The sequence below is a fragment of the Cupressus sempervirens genome, chromosome 6 (genome assembly GCF_028749045.1).
Source record: "Cupressus sempervirens isolate cs-2001-9-10 chromosome 6, ASM2874904v1, whole genome shotgun sequence".
In the NCBI taxonomy this organism is placed as follows: domain Eukaryota; kingdom Viridiplantae; phylum Streptophyta; class Pinopsida; order Cupressales; family Cupressaceae; genus Cupressus; species Cupressus sempervirens.
Window position 1 is genome coordinate 629,209,465 of NC_143123.1, and position 18,249 is coordinate 629,227,713.

The following is an 18,249-nucleotide window of genomic DNA, read 5'->3' on the forward strand; positions in this document are numbered from 1 at the left end:
TGGTGGGGCCTCCACCTCCACCATACTTCATAAATCAACATTAATTATAGGGCCATACAATAAGAAAGCTTAAAAAAAAAATAACCACTTTGTATATGGCACAACCAAATAATATAGGAGACCAAAATCGCATTTGAAAAATGCTAATTTGATGGTTTCTTTAGCACACCAATAGAATGAACCTATAAATAAATTTATCAGAAATCTGACTAATAACCTATAATCCTCATAAAATTCATTCACATAAACATCATTTCATTGTAAAACCATTTCAAATAAAAAACTTGTAATATTGAAATTTCAAGTAAACCATCCAAATGCACTTATTAAATTATTTGCCCTGATAATAATTCAAAATACCTAAAAACTTAAATAAAAATTCTTCAAAGATAAGATTTGACTCACAATTTCAAGGAAACATTTTCAAAACCACTTTTTACAATTTTTCTTTTAGACCTTAAACAAAACCATCAAACCAATTAGCATAAAATACTTAAATCTGAACCCAATTTAAACATCTAAAAATCAAAATTCTTTCAACATCTGACACAAATCCTTCATAACCTTTTTATATTTAAATTTTGTCTCAAAACCTAAATCAACGCCCTAAAACCAAATTTCTACCTCACAAACTCTACACATCAACAGCCAAATTAAAACTTCCCCAAGTATTTTTACTAAAAATCCTACAAATCATGAAAAAATTGCCTATAGAAAACTATGAAATTATGAGCAAAAAGGGAAGCACAAATAGCTAAAGCTGGTGAATGCGATGTGTTTATACTGCATGGTATTTTTTTCCTACACTAAGACAAGAGCATTCCCCATAGAGGAAAGAGGCTAACAAGATCTAGGTTTATTGCATCATAACATGCATTATACATCAAAGATTTTTAAAAAAATGCTCTTACACCTTTATGTCTTGCCTTTCTTTGTTGTCTTATAGTGTGTGAGATGAAGACTAATGTGATTTTTTTCATGCATGTTCCCTTATGTTTTGAGATTTATCATCGAATGAGAAATGTCCAATGCTACCTATAATTATTATGTCATTGAACTTTTGTGTCATTTCTTTTAGGTATTACAAATGAATGTACTAAGATTTCTTTTCATAAAAGGATAACACTCAAGATACAATCACTAATAGTTCTAAGTTTGTTTCAAGTGGGATGGGGCCTATTTTAAACTATTTTAGATTTTTCTAAATGTTGTTCATAGCACTTAGAATCTATGATTTTAGCTGCTTCAAAGACCTAGTGACTTGTACAATTTTTTTGTTATCAATACTGGTAGGTTTACAAGGTGGATTTATTTGTTATTATTGTTGGTTTGTGAAAATGTGTGTTTAGGGTAATCAGTTTCATATTTGACTTGGTTTATAGCCCCATTTTTCTCTTAATGGGTAGATTGTTTAGATGATAGGCTATTCTAATTTTGTATGTTCCTATATAATGCAATATTTTTTCTTTTAATGATTCTATGCACTTTGCTATTACCTTGTGCATTTTACTCAAATGATTCTAATAAGTTGTTGTTTATTATTTTCAGCTTCTTGTCTGATTCTTGTTTAGGATTTACCCCATTTATACTAAGATATCCATTCTATCTATTAGAAAAGGTGGTTAAAGAGATGATATGATATCATGTCTATGCAATATCTATCACACATCAGAAGAGGACTAACTAAAAATAATTGACAAGGCTAATGTCCTCATAGTTGATATTTTGAAAAACAAAACATGCCCTCCTTTATAATTCCACACTAAAGAGTTGAAGGATGTTGATACAGGTGGTGATTTACTCTTTCATTTTATTTTCTTCATATGATTGAATGGAATTTTAATAATGAGTTATGTTATGTTGCTTAGGATCTTTCAGATGGTTTGGCATATTTGTTAGAATATATAGTCCACCAATATAAGTGAGACAGGTGTAGGGGAGGTTGAATTGGTTATACTACTAATATCATAATTATCAAACTTATTAAACTTTAACCATATGAGCAACATAATCATAAACCACAACAAGATTGTCATACAAAATAACACTAGATATGTTAACTACAGAAACCCTTAATCAAAGGGAAAACCTCAGTGGGGATGGTACCCACAAGATGATATAGTAATATAAATATTCCTTGTTAGAGGATAGACCTTGTTAGGAGTCTATAAAAATATTAAGTACATATCAAACCCTGTTAGGAGACTTTGAATCTATGTTAGGAGATTCCAACCCTATTAGGAGTTTTGCCAACCTTGTTAGGAGTTGTGGAAGATACTTGAAACCACTACCCAAACAACTTCAAGGGAAATACCAATGAACCCACTATCCAAATGATCCTTTTATTAGTCCTTGTAGAATAATAGAAATGAATAGTACTTCCTTCTTATGTCCTATCAAATATACTTTTTCTCCTTCTGATCTTGTAACTAGATCACAAAACTTACATCCAATAATCCCTTGGATTTCTTACTCACATTCAGTAAACACTCTTTAGCTTTTTGCACTTCACACTTCATATAAAAATCACTACACATTAAAAAAAGTAAAATATCTTTACTTTATACTAGGTCTTCAAAATAATTTCTTGAGTCAACCTTGAGGCTTTCCCAATTAATTATAATAAGATAATTAATTAATTACAATTACAATAGCATTGTTGTCTCATAGTCTATAAAAAATGCCACACATACAATACTAGGGCTTGTGCATCTGCTAATGTCATCATCCAAGTGTCCTATATCACTATTTGACCATGCATCTTCTTATTTCATCATAGATGAAAGATATAATACAACCATTGGAAACTTATTTTGAAGCACTCTATCTCTGAACTGATCTTAGTAAATCAGGTTCAACTTCTATACATCTTCAATTTATGTGTTGCACATTAAACCACATCAATATGACATTGTACTGAACATGTCCATGATCACATCACAAAACAAGAAAAACCTTGTACATACAACCAAGATCTTTGTCTGCTAATCTACCAGTCTTCATAGACTTATTGTTATGTTGACATCAATGATAAACACAGTCATAAATGCAACATGTCAATGCTCTCCAATGTGAAGGATACTCCCCCAAAGTAATATCATCAATATTCATCCTAAAAATATCCCCCTTTGTCATTGATGGAAACATAGATGAAAAATATCTAAGTTCCACAAACACCAAAATAGTACTATGTTGTTGTTGTTTATGTACTCATCTTCTCAAATCCTCTTCATTAATCAAATATGAAAACCTCTAGAACACTTCTCTATTCTTCTTCTTCTTTAGTATTAGTAACAATTATTCACACTAAACAACTCACCATACATCAGAATTCCTCATGCTACATATCTCCCCCATAGGTATATTCCTCCTACTTCTTTACATGAATCTTTCTTAATGTCCCTAATAAAGTAGCAATTTCTATGCACTCTCCCCATACATACTTAAGAGATGTTTTCCATGTATATTCTCTCCCCCATTGACATCAATGACAAAGTCCTCATTATGTCAATTTATTGCTTCAAGTCTTCAACCAACTCAAGTGTCCAAAGACACTTCTTAAGACCAAATACCAAGAGTCTTTAGTGACTCAGCTCATCATAGATACTCTGCCATATGGGAAGCATTAGCATTTAGTCTAGTCTAACAATAGTGTTTTGTACCACTATACTAATGCATTTACTACATCATCTACTCATAAGTAGGTAGGGGCATAATCCCAAGCATACCTCTCAAGTATTCAAATGTATCTTTAGGTAAAGGTTTCATAACAATATCTACAATATGATCTTTACTACATACATACTCTAATCTTATCCATTTTTTGGTTTCTTTCTATCTCAACACATGATACTTAATAGATATATGTTTACTCCTAGAATGCTATATAGGATTTGTATACATATTCATTGTACTTGTGTTATCATAGTAAATGATAATAGGTTCTACAAACTCAATTATGATATCCTTCAATATTTTTTTCATCCACATAACTTGATTACATTTTTTTTGTTGCTGAAACATACTCTACCTCAATAGTACTCTAATAAATACATGATTGTTTCTTTCTTAACCAAGAAACCAATCTTCCTCCAAGGAAAAATTCTCCACAAAAAGTGCTCTTTCTATCATTCATATTGTCTGCCCAATCTACATTAGTATATGCACATAGAGTGAAATCACTCAATCTATCATACCAAATTCCATATTCATATCTCCTTTCAAATACCTGAATATATTATTTACTATTGCATAATGATACTACTTAGGATTAGCTTAAAATCTAGCTACAATCCCAACTATATGTTTTATATTTGGTCTAGTGTGAGTCAAATATTGCAAAACTCTAATCATGGATTTGTACTTCTTTTGCTCAACTATAGGTGTCTCATCTTTGCTAGATAACTTTTGACCAATTATCATAAGTCTATTAATAGGCTTAAAAGTTTCCAATCCAAACCTTTTCAACCAATCTTTCAAATACTTAGCTTATGAGGTGAACATACGATCATTGTTCTACACAATCTACAATCCTAGGAAAAACTCCATTTCTCCTATCATTCTCATTTCAAACACATTCATCATTTCTTTAGAAAATTTATCATTTGCTTCATCATTACTTCCAAATATGATGTCATAATTTTTTTTTTACTTTTAAAAGCAAACCATTCTCAATTTCTTTCAAATATAAGTTACTATCTATCATACCTTTAGAAAATACATGCTTTTCCAAATAGTTGTCCAACCTTGGATGCCAAGTTCTAGGCGCTTGCTTTAGACCATATAGAAATGTTTTTAGTCTACATATCATATCTTTTTCTTTTGTTAGAGGAAAACCTTTAGGCTGCTCAATATATACCTCTTCTTCAAGTTCTCCATTCAAGAAAGCTGATTTAACATCCATCTAGTTCATACTTTGAACTTTTTATTTGTTGTATAAGTCAAGAACATTCCTACTGCTTCCATTCTAGCTATAGGGGCATAAGTCTCCTCATAGTCTATGTCTTCTTTCTATGACTATCCCTTGCATACAAGTCTATCCTTGTTCCTCACAACTCTACATTGCTCATTCATCTTGTTTCTAAATACCCATTTGGTTCCTATCACATTCTTATCTTCAGCTCTAGGAACTAACTCCCATGTTTCATTCATCACAATCTGATCTAATTCCTCCTTAATTGCTTGAATCCAATTATCATGTTTACATGCTTCATCTCTACTTTTAGGTTCAACTTGAGAAGTCCAACACATCGCTTAATTAACTCAGTTTCTTTTCATCACACTATTGTGTTTGTAGGAGTTGAGAATTTGACTCCGATAATGCACCAAGATCACCTGCAATGCAAATAGCTTGCTCAAGAGAAACCTAGGGAGCAAAGAGCTTGAAGCAAATACTGCACAACAATATTTCATAATAGGAAATTAGAATTTCTATGTGAAAATGGAAAGATGGAATGAATTTACAATGAGTGAGAGATCAAATAAAAAGGCCTCATGGAAGCTTGTAGAACAAGCTGGAATGTGGTAGGAGATAAGGTTGACAACTAAGCACACATCCACAAGAGGTGGAAAAGATAAGTATGCTAAAGGGAACAAACTCTCGTGTTATCAACAACTAACCTCAACTACATGCATTAACCTAAGTAAGCTTAAGCAATAAAACAAATAATTAATAATTAATTAATTATTTTCTCTAACACCCCCCTTTAAGTGCAACTTAGGGGAATTCCTTAAGCTCACAAAACAAAGAAAAAAATGCAAAATGGGTCCCAAAAATGAGTCCATTTTAGGTACCCAAGTACAATGCAAGAAAAAACAACCTCTGTAAAATGGGAAAATAGAGAAAAACCACTTGGGAAAAACTCTCCCCCAAAAAGAGGTAAAAACAACATGCTGAAAAAAAATATGAAGTGAAGGAAGGATGGCCTCAACCAATCCCCCCAAGGACAACTTTTGTAACCCCAAGCATTAACCATAGCTGAAGAAAGTGAGGTGATGCAAAAGGTTTAGTGAAGATGTCTGCAACCTGACCGGCAATAGGAATGTACTCCAATGCAATAACACCATCTTGAATCAACTAACAGATGAAATGCATATGCAACTCAATGTGCTTGGTATGTTGATGTTCCACAATCATCATCCTCATCATCTATGAAACAAAGTGGAGATGAAGAGGGAGTAGTGGGAGCTGGAGGAGGCACTGGAGATGAGGAATGAACTACAGGAGGGCTCTCATCAAATTGGACATCCCGTTGAAATAGGACCTCTCTGGAAGTAGGATCAAATAACCTATAAGCCTTTACATCCTTGCAGTAGCCAACAAAAATTAGTGGTCAGCTCTTCAATTCCATTGCTTTCCTCTGAGCGTCAAGTACAAATGCATATGTTGTACTCCCAAAAACTCTGAATGATGACACATCAAGCTTGGCATGGGACCAAGCCTCCTTAGGAGTCATATGTCAAAGTGCCTTGTAAGGCATCTGATTCTGAATGTAATTAGTGCAATTGACTGCCTCTGCCCAAAAACATGAATCCATGGACATAGACTAAATCATGCAATTTTTCATCTTCCAAAGGGTGTTGTTCTTTCTCTCGGCCACACCATTCTATTGAGGAGTGTAGGGCACTGAAAGCTAATGTTAAAGACCATGCTCAGAAAAGAAATCTCTGAAAGCCTAGTTCACATACTTCCCCCCATTATCTGTGTGTATGCACTGAATAGAAAGTCCAGACTACTTCTCTACAAATGCATTGAAAACTCGAAATGAGTCAAAGGCATCAGACTTGTACTTAAGAAAGTACACCCATGTGCGTCTAGAGAAGTCATCAATGAATGTAAGCACATATCTAGCACTCAAAAAAGGAGTAGGAAATGACATGAGGTCACTATGAATCAACTCCAAAGGTGCTAAAGCATGAGTGGCTCGTCCATGTGGAAAAGAATTCCTATGTTGCTTGCCAAGTGCACATCCTTAACAAACACCATCTGGATAGGAAATATGGGAAAGCCCAAGAACAACTGCCTATGTGCTCATCTGCTGAAGATATCTGTAATTGACATGCCCAAAATTTTCATGCCAAAGTCTGCTTACTGAATCTGCATGTGCAACTAAACATGAACCTGTGTCATCTGAAGACTCAAATCCATCAAATCTATAGAGGCGAGATGCAGAGTCAACACTCTCAGTAGCCACAATCATCTTTGGATCATGCAAGTCTCAAATAACCACATCATGTGGTGAGAACTTGACTGTCTTCCCAGAGCCAGAGTGGAAAATTTGATAGATAGATAGAAGGTTCATCAAAATATTAAGAACACAAAGTACATCCTATAGAGAGCCCCCGGCCAAAGCAACAGTGCCAGATCCCAAAAAAAAAAGTTGTCAAGAGTTCCTAACTGCAATCTATGTGGTGGCACAAGGAGCAAGTGAAGTAAGCAACTTAGGAGTGTTTGTTAAGTGGGGAGAAGCCCCAGAATCAAGAATCCATAAAGGCACTGAAGTCATAGCTTGTGTAGAAAGAGCATAACCTTTGCCTGTAGGTGGAGATGAAGACTGAGGAGCTGAAATGTGATGCCCCTTCATGGCTTCCTCTAAAGCCTCTAATCATTTCCAACACCTAGAAACTGAATGTCCACCTTTCCCACAAAAGTTGCAGTTCTCACTCGATTTCTTCTTGGTCTTGGAGGTAGACTCACCTGACTTTGAAGAATCTTTACCCTTGGGAGGGTTTGTTGGAGAATTAGCTGGAGGCTTAGGATCATATTTTGATGTGTATTTCTTTAATTTTCCTTTCTTCTTTGATTTCTCCTTAGAATTTTGAGCAACCAATGCTTGGTTGGAAGAGCCAGAGCCATCCACCTATTGGATCTTTGCCTGTTCCCTAATCAACCTATCACAAAACATCTCAAATGTAGGCATCCTATGTCTGTCTCCAAGGGCATCCATGGTGGAGTAGAAAGTAGAAGAAAAAACCTAATATAGCCCCTTCAACTTTGAGAGTATCAAAAATATGCACTCATTATCAGTTTTGTTCTTCCCACATCCCTATAAAATTGCACGTAGCGATTTGAAATTCATCAGAAAGTCCTTAATGATGGGAAAGTTGCTTGGTGACAAAGAAGTCAATTTTGCATCCAACTGAAATGCTTTGAACTCATTCATCTATCCAAACAAAGTCTGAAATTTTTGCCAATAAGCTCGTGGAGTAGTCAAACCATCCAGGTGAAATAACAAAGTGTCTGAAATGTTGAGTGTAATCAGTCTGATGGCTTCATCCATCTTGTTCCTATGCTAAAGAACCTTAAAAGGGTGCATGAGAACTAGCTGATTCTCATCTAGACAAGACCATAGACCTCTTGACATGAGAAGCCTAGTCATTTGTGCCTTCCAGGTCTGGTAGTTGTGTGGTGTGAGACGGGTCACAGATGGATCTGCCATTGGGAGAAAGAAGAAGATAGAAGTAAAAAGGTCTTTACTGAAGTAAATTATAGAAAAGAAAGACACCCTCCTCACAAACATACAAGAATATCTCTCAAATACCACAAAAACAACTATAGAAAGCAAAAAATTGAAAAAGAACCTAGATTTATTGATGCAGAATAGAAGGAAACACAAGCCTCTACTTTGACACTAAAAATGGGAGCTCAAACAAACTTAGAATCTTATGAAACTAGCACCAATTTCTCCATCTCTAAGTCAGCTTTTCAACACTTCTTTCGGATTGAAAAAAGACCTCTGTATGCTCAAGTTATAGCCAAAAAATTGACTGTTGCTCCAAAATTGCACCTTGCTGGAAAATTACAGGCACTAGGTTAAATTTGATGCCCATATGCGTGTCACAAGGATCTCACCAAAAGATGATGTCAATTTCTGGTATGATGACATCAGTGGCCAAAAAGATGATGCCAGCCTGTGGGGTAATAACATCAACAAGACAGAAAATGATGTTAGCACAAGTTCTTGAAAAGGTGATGTAAGATGCCCGAGAGATGATGTCAGCATTGTATATTGCCAAAAAAAGACATTAGCAGTTCATAAAATGATGTCACCTATCAGAGTGACTATTGGGTGGCTAAACAGTGGAAATTTCTAGTGGTGGTGGTGCCTAGGAGGTAAACTCGATGGCGCCGCTTCCTTTGGCAAAGCGGTGGTGGCTCCTTGGTTGAGCTGGGGCAAAGTCACAGTGGCATTGTCCTGCAGTGGTGGTGCGGGTCAGAGCTGCCGATGGAGTGGGGTTCTGGCAGCTGGCAGAGGCTGTTCGGTTGCCACTGGGTGGCATTTTAGCATTGCTATGGCAGTGCTCTTATTTTTATTTTTTTATTTTATTTTTTGCAAATTCGTCCATATGGCAACCGTGGGAGGCTAAAAAAATTTCCAAAAAAATGCTTGAAGTCAAAAACAAAAAGTTTCATATGAAACTTAGCTATAAATGGCCTTTTGGATCCAATGGCAATGTTCGTTTGGGCTAAAAATACTCCAAAAATTTGGTCTACCCCCGATTTGAAAAAAAATTGCACAAACAAACTAGGGTTTGTGACTCCAAATTATGGCTTCAAAAGTCCTTCGAACAAGAAGCAATAGGGAGGCTCTGATACCATGTAGGAGTTGAGAATCTGACTCCGATAATGTGTCAATGTAATGCCCCGCTCAGAGATCCTTGGAAACAAGGATTCAAATCAAGCCAAGATAAATTTTTTTTACAAGTATGAATGCACAAGACAACATCATACAGGGATCACAAAGATCACAACAGAAGACTTCAACACAATCCCGGCAACCAATGAATCTCTGAATGCCACTACCCAACTGACACACCCAAACAAAAGCCAACAACCACCACAACAATATGAGGGCACAAGAAATGACCACTCATCAACAAAACATCAAGCTGGGGTAAAATGCAAAATCCCAAAATTTGGCTAAGCCTGAAATCCTAAAGCCCTGAAAATTGGCTAAGTCTAGATTTCTGAAGCCCTGAAATTTCCTAGAATCCATAACTTATCTCTGAGAGGTCTGAAACCTATCTTAAACGATTTGTTGCATATATTAAAATATATCTTAAGTATGAAGAAAAGTGCCTGCTAATGGCACGCACAGGTTTTTCACAAAAATCTTGCAACACTTTTTACTAAGGGAGGGTGATACTTCTCTTTCAGGCATGCGACACTCTTCCAGTATCGTACGATATTTCTCAAGAAGGCATGCGACACTTTCTAGCATCGTACGATATTTCTCAAGAAGGCGTGCGACACTCTTCTAGTGTCGTACGACATTTCTCAAGAAGCTGTGCGATACTTTACAGTGTCATACAACATAGTTTGCATGGGCGTGCGATACTTTTTAAAGTGTTGCACCATGCTGAACAAATGTCACCCATAGAAACACGAAAACACTCCCTGAAGCAGAAAGGACAAAAATTAGAGAAAAGAACCTCCACACCAGGGAGTAACAGATCCACAAAGGCTCGAGGAAGGTGCACAACCCACACATTATCTTGTATTTATTACCACCCAAAGTTTTAATTTAATTATCACTTATATAAAACTTCCTCTGCCAACCAGGAAGTAGTCACCAGGTTACAGGATAGAAGCCCCCTCCATATGTTACTCTACCCTACCCATGCTCATCCTATGACAAGTGCCCGTGGGCATGCATACTCCCATCCCAACTCCAATGATCATAACTTCCGACAAATCCATGAAAGATCGAGCCCCGCAAGTCACCCAACAAATGTACACATACGTCCTCATGTGTGGTGCACCACCATCATGAAGATCATAACACAAGGATAGGAATGAGAACACAATGCAAAATAAAACACCCAATCGAAAGCAACTCAAGAGGACGGATTCTACAAGAATCTCAAAGCCAATAAAACCATACATCACAAAACCACTCAATTGGCCTCAATCCGAGAGTATGGATTCTACATGAATCTCAATGATGTAACAAGACCAAACATCATGAACTCACTCAACTAGCCTCAATCCGAGAGTATGGATTCTACATGAATCCTAGCATTCACGGAACAAAAGCAAAGGTCCAACAAAAACCATAACAAGAATAAAATCGCTCAATCGATCACAACGTCGGGAGTACATATGCAACATGCATCCCAATGCAACATAAAAGTGCAAAAGTAGTCTGACTGATATCCAAATAGATCATCAAGGTCCACGACCCACATTGTGCCAAGAAAACCCAAGAAAACAGGGCGGTACGCAAAATGAGGTAAAAATTCCAAAAATTTGGAAAACTTCAAAATTAAAACCCATTTGGCCTTTGGATTCAAAACCCCCCAAAAATCCAAAAATAAATGAAATCGGACACTATATGCAAAAACGGCCAGCATAACGGTGCAAAACTCCAAACCCTCATCCCGAAAAATAGGGAAATCTTCATACCCACCCAACCAGGTAGAACTAACATATAGAAATGGAGGGGAACACTAGTTCTTAGCCTCCAAACAAACGGCTACCAAAAACAGAAGCAAAAATGGAGCAGAAACAATAAAATAGGAAAGCCCTACGTCACAGCCAAAAGGGCAAAATGAAAATCTGAACCATAAAATAAATATCTCACAAAAGTAGCTGAAAATTGCTGCAATCTAAGGTTTCTCCGAGCTAGATCCAACAAGCCCAACCTCGCGACGATCCCACGCCCGTAGCTCCCACAATGAACAAAATAGTAAATCCTCATGAAGAGGATTTTGGGTTTTACTCTCCAACTTTCCAATTCAAAAGTGAGAAGTGAAGAATTAAATTCCTTTTTGGATATTTATTCACTTTTTAGGTGAATAATCAATTAGGGCATTTAACCAGCCAATCCAGTTAAACCTCGAATCCACCCAAACGAAAATAGGCTATTCCTATAAATAAGAATTCATCTATGGAAAAGCTGCCAGAAATTAAAATAAATCAATTAAAAAGCTCGAAAACCCAAAAACACATAAATCTCTTGAACAACTTTCGCGACAAAGAGAAACTCTAAATGCACGGACACGCTTACTGGTCTAATCACATAATGCAAATGAGTTTGGATTTAATAATCACCAAAAGGTTTAAATTAAAATATTTAATTAAGGATACGTCGACCATACAAAGGTGACATTGGTAAAATATGAATGGCTGAATCACTAACTCCAAGTGCCACTGCCAGGGATATAAATCCTGCACACTAAACAACACGATCAAGTGCAATTGCATATAATAACATAGCCGAAGCAATAAATGTATTAAATCACCTAATTCAACCATTTATTTAATTATATTAAAATAATCTATTTACATCACTCACATTCACAAAAGGCATAGCAACACAGGAAGGAAGTAAATAACCATAGCATTAAATCCTTCACATAACAAAATTAGAGGTATGTCCAAATAGCAGTTAACCAGATAACATCATAAAACATACTATCATCTCAAAATGGCATCATCATACAATATGATTAACTGAACAACATAGTAGTATAACATCTATGATACTAGAATCAAAGTGTAACATCTAACCCTCGGGTCCTCTCAAATGTAAACATAACATGAGTAACAAATATCTCTCTAATCAGAAATATAACAAGGTAAATGTCCGCAGCACATAACCAAAGAATCCAACAAGAATAATCCATTTCTAATCATTAATGCATTTAATAAGGCACTTAAAACATATAAGCGAACACAGTCATAAACATGACTAACCACTGCTATAGGAGCCTAGTCTAGTGTAGCATGGTAAAAGAACATAGTGCAATCTCTACACACATCTTAAGGTAATCACAGAACAACCTCATGATACCACATCGATCCTGGTAACCACTGGCACAAACCTCAGTGAACCAAAAATCACATCATAATCTCAAAGATCAGACAAAAGCATAATCAAAGTAACTGAAACAGAAACATAAATCCAAACACCTCAACGATGTAGACCACTCAGGGTCACAATCATGATCCCTTCACAACAAAAGATCATCAAGGTTGCATCCATTAGGATGACTTACAAAAGTCAAATGGGAGAGGCACTATAGCCAAGATCACCTGCAATGCAAATAGCTTGCTGAAGAGAAACCTAGGGAGCAAAGAGCTTGAAGCAAATACCACACAAGAATATTTCACAATAGAAAATTAGAATTTCTATGTGAAAATGGAAAAATGAAATGAATTTACAAGGAGTGAGAGACCGAATAAAAAGGCCTAATGGAATCTTGTAGAACAAGATGGAATGTGGTAGGAGATAAGGTTGACAACTAAGCACACATCCACAAGAGGTGGAAAAGATAAGTATGCTAAAGGGAAAAAACTCCTGTGTTGTCAACAACTAACCTCAACTACATACATTACCCTAAGTAAGCTTAAGCAATAGAATAAATAATTAATAATTAATTAATTATTTACTCTAATAGTCTTTGCTTCCAATTATCTACTCTAGAGGGTGATTCTTTATTAGATTCTTGTTAGGCATGGGATTTGACCTCTTGAACCTTATCTCATCTCTAGGTTTAAACCTCTATTCTCCTCTTTTCTCAATAACTAACATATCATTTTGTAGATCATTTTTATTCTCAAAGAAAACTTCATCATTTTGGCTAACAATTCTAGAATTATCTTCTTCTTCATCTGAATTGTAATCTAACATCTTTTCCTTAGTTCCAAGCTTTTCATCAATCTTTACATGTGTGTACTCAACTATTGTCTTAGTTCTATGATTAAAATATTTGTAAGCTTTTCTTTTCAATGAATAGCCAAGAAACATACCTTCAACACTTCTTGGATCAAACTTACCAACATCATCATCTCTCTTCATATAAAACTTGCTTCCAAATATTCTAAAATACTTAACTGATGGTGAATGACCAAACCATAGCTCATAAGGCATCTTACTCATATCTTTTCAAATTTGTACTTTGTTTATAGTGTACAATTTCATATTGACTGCTCTCCAAAATTTCTTAGATATATCATTCTCAAACAACATTGCTCTTGTTGCCTCTACTATTGATCTATTTCTTCTTTCTACAATCCTATTCTATTTAGGTGTCGTAGGTGAAGATAACTAGATTTTGATTCCATTCTCTTCACAAAATATGTTAAACTCTCTAGAGGTGATTTCTCCTCCTCTATTTGATCTCAAACACTGTATCTTTAAACCAGATTCATTGTCAACTCTATTCTTAAATATCTTAAACTTCTCAAAAGCTTCATATTTCTCTTTAAGAAATTCTACCCACATCAATCTAATGAAACCATCAACAAAAATCATAAAATACCTCTCACCATAGAATCCTCTTGTTGTTGAGGGCCCACTCAGATTTGTGTGAACAATCTCCACCTTCTCTATGGTTGTGAACTTCTTGATGCAAAAAGATGCCTTCTTCTACTTAGTCAAAATACATTCTTTGCAAACTACACTAGTAGGCTTTATTATCTTAGGTAGATCTCTAATTGCAAACATGCTACTAACCTTTAAAATATTATTAAAATTTATATGATAGAATCTCCTATGCCATAACCAAGTGTTACCTACTCTAGCAACCAAAAAAGTCATTTTAGTGGGGTTCAATTGAAATACATTACCTTTGGACCTAGTTCTAGTTCCAATCATCTTACCATCCTTATCCAAGATAGTGCAAGTATTTTTCTGTAAATTGCAATGTATACCCTTTGTTTGACAACTGTTAATATGATAAGATGCATTGGTACCAACTCTAAAAATATCTCCATCATAATTTTTGAATTTAATAAATTTATTTATATCACTAGTCATGTGATGTGAACAACCACTATCTATTATCCAATAAAATTTCTTTTCAACTTGGTAAAATATAGCCTTTTCTTCTCTAATTTCTCTATCAAGATCATCTTCCTTAATAGCTACAAATCCTAGCTCATCATCACTTTCACTCTGACCTTTTTCATTATATTCTTCTACTTCATTAACCTACAAAAAATTTGTATCTCTCCTAGGCTTAAACTTTAACTTATACTTTTTCTCTCTTTTGGGATATTTAGATGCATAATGACCAGACCCATTACATGTTGTACATTTAAAAATATTTTTTCCATCTTTTTATTTTCTCACAATAAGTGCTATACCTTCATCAATCTTCTTGTCTTCATTACATCTAGTTCTTCTACTACTAGAAAAATCTTCATGTGTGCTTGTGCCTCTAGACAGGCTTGGTCAAACATTCAAGGTATTGAAAGTTGTTTCAATTCTTATTAGTTCTCCTAATTGTATCAAATCCACTTCTATTACTTCTAATCTTCCAAGCAACATTTCCCTGGTAAACTCCTTAATGTAGGGTATTAAAAGTTGAATCATCTTAGCAACTTGCTTGAATGGTGGTGTTTTCAAGATCTTCCACACAACCTCATCTTTTTCTTTGGTTGAATGATGTGACTTGATTCCTACAACAATCTCTAATATCCTACCAATATAGTTTCTTACTTATTTGTCTTCCATCATTTTAGCATCTTGAAATGCACATATCTAATTCTTTAATCTTGCTCTTATTGTATGTGTATCACCTTCAAAAATAGATTCTAATGCTTTCCAAATTTCATGAGATGTTTGAAGTAACTTTACCTGACTCTATTCATTATTGGAAGATCTTATCTAACTCTAATGTTGTGCATGAACAGATCTCTTTCTACTTCACTACATTCTTCAATCTTTCTCTTCTTTCACAATCATCTTCACACTATTTTCCATGTGTAAAAGATGAGTCTTCATCTTCTCCTTCTAACTATCATAGTTGACCCATTCAAATCTAGGGCTATCATTTCTAAAAAGATTCACTACCCATCTCTCAAAGCTGTTAAGCTTATCCTTTAAGGACCTAATGCTCTAATACCAATTGTTATAATATATAGTTCACCAATATAACTAAGAGGGGGGGAGGTGGGGGCTAAATTAGTTATACTACTAATATACCAATTATCAACCTTATTAAACTTTAACTATATGAGAAATATAATCAAAAACTACAACAAGATCTCATACACAATAAAACTAGATATGTTAACTAGGGAAACCCTTGATTAGAGGGAAAACCTTGGTGGGGATGGTACCCAAAAGATGATGTAATAATATAAATATTCCTTCTTAGAGGATGGACCTTGTTAGGAGTCTATAACAACATTCAATACATATCAATCCCTGTTAGGAGACTTTGAGTCCATGTTGGGATATTCCAACCTTGTTAGGAGTTGTGCCTACCTTTTTAGCAATTGTGCCAACCTTGTTAGGAGTTGTGGAAGACAACTAGACCCGATGCACAAACAACTTCAAGAGGAATACCAATGAACCCACTGTCCAAATGATCTCTGTATTATTCCTTGTAGAATAATAGAAGTGAATAGTACTTTCTTCCTCTATCTTGTCAATTGGACCTATGCTCCTTTTGATCTTGTAACCAAATCACAAGACTCGCATACAATAATCCCTTGGATCACTTACTCGCATTTAGTAAACACTCTGCTCCTTGTATCACTTCACACTTCATACAATGATCACTATAGATTACAAACAAGGAAAATGTATTTCCTTTATACCATATCTTCAAAATAATTCCTTGAGTTAGCCTCGAGGCTTTCCCAATTAATTATAATAAGATAATTAAGTAATTCCAATTATAATAGTACTATCAGCTCATAGTCTATACATAATTTCACACATGTGAAACTAGGGCTTGTGCCTCTACTGGTATCATCATCCAACTATCCTCTATCACTATGTGACTATGCATCTTCTTATTACATCACAGATGAAAGATATAATACAAACATCAAAAACTTCTTTCTAAGCACTCTGTCTCCTAACTGCTCTCAGTAAATCAGGTACAACTTATGTACATCTTTGACTTATGTTTTGTGCATTAAAGCACATCATCAAGACACTGTATTGAACATTTCCATGACCACACATCACTAGACAAGAAAAAACTTATTCTTACAACCAAGATCTATGTCTTCTACTTTGCCAATCTTCACAATCCTATTTCTATGTTGACATCAATGACAAACATAGTCATAAATGCAACATGTTAATACTCTTGAATGCTTTGGATACTCCCACAAAGTAGTATCATTAACATTCATGCTAACAATATTTTCAAGATCTTGTAGAAGAGAGATTCATAATAGAAACCATTCCTACTTGTGAAATGGACTATGAAGATGCAATCGATAATAGGGGAGAGCTTGATGAATGAATTCTTATAATTAAGGAAGATAGCTTATTCGGTGTACCAAGTGTCTAAGGGGATTTTGCAAATATATCTAGAGCAAAGGTATTATATATAAAAACCTTGAATATGCTTATAATGGTAGAAAAGCTACAATGCTTCTCAATAAGCTCATTATTGTATTTTAGTCCACATTATGTATTCCTTTTACTAGAATGATTTCTTAGTCAACTTTATGAAATCTGAAATGTCAGTTGATCTTCATATGTCTTAAACCTATACAAAGAATATTCTTAAATAATGGAACCTATTCTTACTTTTTGTTCATTCTTTGAAGTTCCTTTACTTTTTATTCATTCATTGAAGTAGCTATAGACTCCCTTTTCTCTCTTTATTTTTAATTGCAGATATTTAAGTCAGAACTTTTTTTTTCCTTTTAGTTTTCTTATTTTATTTAATTATTTTTTCTAGTGGCATGTTAGTGAACAAATTGTTTTTTCCTACTAAAAAAATAATTCAATCTATGCCCAAGGTTTGGAAAATTAAATAAAGTTCATGACAATCGGATAAACATTTTGTTATTTGTTTCCCTCTAAATTTTACAAGTACATCTCCCTTTACAAATGATTTATCAATAAATTCAAAAGATCAATATATTCAGAAAATCAATTAATGGAAAGCTCATAGCCTTTCCACCAATAAGCAAGATTTAACTAACAATTTAACCTTTATAACAGCTCAAATTAATTTGGAAAAAGATAAATGAAAATGACCGACAAGAAATAGTAATAGATGTCATACAGAACTAATCATCATAGCTCACAAAGTAACCATGATTGAACTCACTTCAAACACCAAGTTTTAAAGCACAAAAAAAATATGATAGACATATATTCAAAAAGACTTTCTTTAGCATAGAGTGGTCTAAGAAAGAACTTCTATATATATTACTATTTGTCTATTTTTTTTCCCATATAAGAAACTTAAAAAGTACTAGCTTTATCAAACTATATTTAGGCTACTATAAATCTAACCCATAACTAGCTAAATGCTCCAGCATTTGTA

At 34.7% G+C, this 18,249-nt stretch overlaps 1 pseudogene; it reads left to right on the forward strand.

The window, feature by feature from the left end:
• The first annotated feature begins 767 nt into the window (after positions 1-767).
• Positions 768-17,259, forward strand: LOC149553800 (retinoblastoma-related protein-like; annotated as a pseudogene).
• The last annotated feature ends 990 nt before the right edge of the window (positions 17,260-18,249 follow it).